General features: G+C 48.3%; 1 long non-coding RNA gene across 1 annotated transcript in view; it reads right to left on the bottom strand.

Moving 5' to 3' along the window:
• Positions 1-5266: 5266 nt before the first annotated feature.
• The window catches only part of LOC116654149, a 1614-nt gene continuing 1143 nt past the window's right edge, over positions 5267-5737 (bottom strand). Inside the window, exon 2 of the long non-coding RNA XR_004309090.1 lies at positions 5267-5358. This is a non-coding gene — a long non-coding RNA (uncharacterized LOC116654149). The remainder of the gene's footprint in view (positions 5359-5737) is intronic.

Below are 5737 nucleotides of genomic sequence, written 5' to 3'. Positions count from 1 at the left end.
CTTTTAGCTAATTAAAACCCAAGACCCTTCATTACCCCAATACAAACCCAGCTTTTAGCTAATTAAAACCCAAGTCAAAGGCAAACCATTAACGAAGACGAAGACAATCAAAAGACCCTTCATTACCCCAATTCAAACCCAACTTTTAGCTAATTAAAACCCAAGATCCTTCCTTACCCCAATACAAAACCAGCTTTTAGCTAATTAAAACCCAAGTCAAAGGCAAACCATTAACGAAGACGAAGACAATCAAAAGACCCTTCATTTCCCCAATACAAACCCAACTTTTAGCTAATTAAAACCCAAGCCAAAGGCAAACCATTAACGAAGACGAAGACAATCAATGTGGCAAATCGAGTTTGCATTTATTCCAACCGTGTGGGATCTCGTTGGCCGTGTTGGGTCTCCAATGAGTTTCCAACCCGTTGGGTATCCAATGCGTCGTGTTGGTTTCTCTTCCTCTTTTAATGGGTTTCATCTCCTTCCTTTTAGGGTTTGGGTCTCGTCTCCCTTTTCTCTCCTCCTCCTTCTGGATGGGTTTTTAGGGGGAGGGATTGGGGTTGAGTTTTATCGCCCTCCGGCCTCACGCTTCCAATTCCTGGGCATGATTTGATGCAGGGCGGCCTTGACGTGCGTGGGTCCCACCATGGCGCATTGACTCTCCTTCCTCAGCCTTTCGGCTTCGTTCTCCACCTTCCTACAGATGTCCCTTAGGAAAGACACCATCATGGCTTTGGCTTGGCGGGACAGGAGTCTTCCATCTTGTCTGAGCATCTTGCTGGGGTCGAAGGAAGGGCTGGTGGATCTTTTCTTCTGTCGGCCTCTGAGGTTTGGCCTCATTTTCGGGCTTAATTTCACCCTTTTGGCCGGGGGTCGCCTCATTTGGGTCTTCTGGTGCATCCTCTTCTTGGATCCGCTCCTTGCTCGGGATCTTTTCCCTTTTTGGGGTCTTTTCTTTCTTTCTCCTGAAGACACCATCTCTTGGCTGCGTCCTTGCGTTACCCGGGACCCCCTGAATCTAACAGAACTCTCTGCCCCTCCCTCCCTCTATGCAAATCGCTATGCCTTACGATTGGACAGCAGAACCCTCTGCCCCTCCTTTCCTTTATGCAAATCGCTATGCAAATGTGGAGCCTTACGATTGGACAGCAGAACCCTCTTCCCCTCCTTTCCTTTGTGCAAATCGCTATGCAAATGAGGAGCCTTACGATTGGACAGAAGAGCAATGGAGTTCCATTGGACCCTCCAACACCTCATAAAAACCATTGGGGTTACTGGGTTCCCCCCAATATCCCCCACAATTCCTTTGGGTCCACCATGATAGTTAACCCATTAACCATCTAATTAACCATCTAATTAACCCCAATTAACAGATATAATGGGTCAAATCAACCTGATAGTGTCCATAAGAGACACTGGGGGTGGGGAGGGAATAGAACCAAACCAAAATCCCCTTTGGATTTCAATGTCTGTCATCTGGAAGACTAATAACGATGGTTAATTACTTCGTTAACGAGTCCACCTTGAATACACACCCAAAGCGGTTGCCCAAATTGGCTCCAAAAGCCTATTTTAATTAATGAAACCACTCATTTATTACCGTCAGAGCCCAAATAGAGTCGTCAAAAGGCGGATTAATGTGATTTATTGTCTGATAATAAATGATGGAGCGGAACAACGGGAAATAAAAGCAAACCCTGATTGCCCCATGCAGGAAGTAAGGAGGGGTATCTACACCCTACATACATGAACTCAACCTGAGGAGGCTTCGTTTGTCCTCTTTTATGCAAATTTATGCAAATTTATCCTAATTTATTCTTCCGACTGATTTGCATTTACCCCGGATTCACCCAATTCACTCTTCGAATGGATCCAGGAAGTATGGAGGGGTATCTACACCCTGTATACATGAACTCAACCCGAGGAGGCTTCATTTGTCCTCTTTTATGCAAATGTATGCAAATTTATCCTAATTTATTCTTCCGACTGATCTGCATTTACCCTGTCCCCATTGACCCAATAGACCCCCATCCCCATTGACCCAATAGACCCCTATATGCCCCAATAGACCCCCATCCCCATTGACCCAACAGATCCCCATCCCCATTGACCCTATAGACCCCTATATGCCCCTATAGACCCCCAACCCCACCCCATTGACCCTATAGACCCCCATCCCCATTGACGCTATAGACCCCCATCCCCATTGACCCAACAGACCCCCATCCCCACTGACCCAACAGACCCCCATGCCCATTGACCCTATAGACCCCTATATGCCCCAATAGACCCCCATCCCCATTGACCCAACAGACCCCCATCCCTATTGACCCTATAGACCCCCATCCCCATTGATCCAATAGACCCCTATATGCCCCAATAGACCCCCATCCCCATTGACCCAACAGACCCCCATCCCTATTGACCCTATAGACCCCTATATGCCCCAATAGACCCCCATCCCCATTGACCCAACAGACCCCCATCCCCATTGACCCTATAGACCCCTATGTGCCCCAATAGACCCCCATCCCCACTGATCCTATAGACCCCCATCCCCACTGACCCAATAGACCCCTATATGCCCCAATAGACCCCCATCCCCATTGACCCAATAGACCCCTATATGCCCCAATAGACCCCCATCCTCATTAACCCTATAGACCCCTATATGCCCCAATAGACCCCCATTCCCATTGACCCAACAGACCCCCATCCCCATTGACCCAATAGACCCCTATATGCCCCAATAGACCCCCATCCCCATTGACCCAACAGACCCCCATCCCCATTGACCCTACAGACCCCCATTCCCACCCCATATGTTGCAATGGGTTTTAGTTGGATCCCGTCCCTCTCTTAAGGAAGCAGTAGAAGGAAGGAACAGGGTGTAGGAACTCGTTTTGCAATGAAGGAGCTGCTCCTCACCCTGTCATTAATTACAAGTGTAATTAACAAAGCCCGTCTTTCTCAATATAATCCCTCGATTCACTCCCAGGTTAGTTGGGGTGGGTTTGGGGTTCGAAGACAGACGCAAATGGGGTTGGTTTAAAGGGGGGCGATGGGACGAAGACCCGCAGAGCAGCAAGAAATAGGGAGGGGGGTGATGTGATGCTTGAGTTGTCTTTATATGGGGTGATCTATGGGGTGATCTATGGGGTTATCTGTGGGCACCCATCCCATTTTAATGGGGATAGAAGGAAGTTCTTGGGGTGGTCTTAAGGTCCTTCCCACCCCATTGACTTTAATAGGGGGTTGGATTTGAGATGGGGGCATCCCAACCCATAGGGGAATATTGGGGTGATCTTAAGGTCCTTCCCACCCCAATACCTTTAATAGAGGGTGGGATTTGAGGTGGGGGTATCCCAACCCATTGGGGAATGTTGGGGTGGTCCTTCCCACCCCATTACCTTGTAGGATTTGGGGGTTGGATTTGAAGTGGGGGTATCCCAACCTATAGGGGAATATTGGGGTGGTCTTAAGGTCCTTCCCACCCCAATGCCTTCAATAGAGGGTGGGATTTGAGATGGGGGGGTCTCCCAGTCCATGGGGGATTTTGGGGTGGTCTTAAGGTCCTTCCCACCCCAATATCTTTAAGGATTTGGGGGTGGGATTTGAGGTGGGGGCATCCCAACCTATAGGGGAAGATTGGGGTGGTCTTAAGGTCCATCCCACCCCATTGACTTTAATAGGGGGTGGGATTTGAGATGGGGGTGCCCCAACCTATAGGGGAAGATTGGGGTGGTCTTAAGGTCCTTCCCACCCCATTACCTTGTAGGATTTGGGGGTTGGATTTGGGGGTGGGGGTATCCGAACCCATAGGTGAAGGTTGGGGTGATCTTAAGGTCCTTCCCACCCCATTGCCTTTAATAGGGGGTGGGATTTGAGGTGGGGGCGTCCCAACCTATAGGGGAATATTGGGGTGGTCTTAAGGTCCTTCCAACCCCATTACCATGTAGGATTTGGGGGTTGGATTTGGGGATGGGGGCGTCCCAACCTATAGGTGAAGGTTGGGGTGGTCTTAAGGTCCTTCCAACCCCATTGAATTCATGGATTTGGGGCTGGGATTTGAGATGGGGGCATCCCAACCCATAGGGGAATATTGGGGTGGTCTTAAGGTCCTTCCAACCCCATTTACTTTAATAGGGGGTAGGATTTGAGGTGGGGGCATCCCAACCTATAGGGGAAGGTTGGGGTGGTCTTAAGGTCCTTCCCACCCCATTACCTTTAAAATCCCATTCTAATGGGGATAGAAATTAGTGCTTGGGATGGCCGGTGCAGCCCCATTAGGAGCCCATCTTGCCAAACTCTCATTTCCCATAGAGTTACAAGAAAAGAAACCCCACATCCTGATTCCTTCCAGGAACAAACCCCATTGCAGGAGGTGTTACGAAACATCGGCGTGACCCATTCAACAGCACTGGGAGAAGCCCTGTCAAACCGGGAGGTTACTGGAGGGCAACGTTGAATAGGATTTGAGATGAGGGTGTCCCAATCTATAGGGGAATATTGGGGTGGTCTTAAGGTCCTTCCCATCCCAATTCCCTATAGGATTTGGGGGATCCATCCATTCATTGATCTCCTTTAAGCAGAAAACCCACAGCTCCTCGACCTGAACTCCCTTCACCCTGTGGTTCTGTAGGACCCACTTATGGGGCATGAATTAAACCATAATGTTACGGGGCCAGCCATTACCTGGGGTTCTGCAGGACCCACTTATGGGGCAGGAATTAAACCACAATGCTATGGGGCCAACCATTACCTTGGGTTCTGCAGGACCCACTTATGGGGCAGGAATTCAACTATAATGCTATGGGGCCAACCATTAACTCGGGTTCTGCAGGACCCACTTATGGGGCAGGAATTAAACTATAATGTTGATGTATGGGGTCAACAATTAACTCAGGTTCTGCTGGACCCACTTATGGGGCAGGAATTCATCTATAATGCTATGGGGCCAACAATTACCTCAGGTTCTGCTGGACCCACTTATGGGGCATGAATTAAACCATAATGTTATGGGGCCGACCATTAACTCGGGTTCTGCTGGACCCACTTATGGGGCAGGAATTCAACCATAACGCTATGGGGCCAACCATTACCTGTTCTCATTTCTTCTGTTGCTTCTTGATAAGCTGCACTGTGACGGATGGAAACGCACTCAGCTCCGCGTGGGGAAATTTCACTGTTTCGATAAAAGAACTGAAAATAAACCCAAACCCCCCCCCCAAAATACCATAAAGAGGTACTGAAAGGAGGCAGAAAATGAGGAGCAAAGCTCTTATTGTGGTTTTATGGTTACGTCATGGTGACAGCCATCACTTCTGCATGTAGATTCGGGCTCCGACGTGAGTAGAACTGAAAGCATTGGAGGAAAGGAATCATTATTATTATTATTTAGGATTATTAATATTGGATTAATTTAGTTGAATTAGAAATATATGGGATGGATTTCCACCTGGAGATCCCATAGGGATCAATTAAGGGGATATTAGGATGGATTTCCACTTGGAGATCCCATTGTCATCAATTAATGGGATATTTAGGATGGATTTCCACCTGGAGATCCCATAGGGATCAATTAAGGGGATATTTAGGATGGATTTCCACCTGGAGATCCCATAGGGATCAATGGAGGGGGTATTTAGGATGGGTTTCCACCTGGAGATCCCATTGTCATCAATGAAAGGGATATTTAGGATGGATTTCCACCTGCAGATCCCATTGTAGGGGATAT

Source organism: Coturnix japonica, chromosome 16 (genome assembly GCF_001577835.2).
Source record: "Coturnix japonica isolate 7356 chromosome 16, Coturnix japonica 2.1, whole genome shotgun sequence".
NCBI classification, from domain to species: Eukaryota; Metazoa; Chordata; class Aves; order Galliformes; family Phasianidae; genus Coturnix; species Coturnix japonica.
This window is presented reverse-complemented; position numbering and strand designations above follow the sequence as displayed.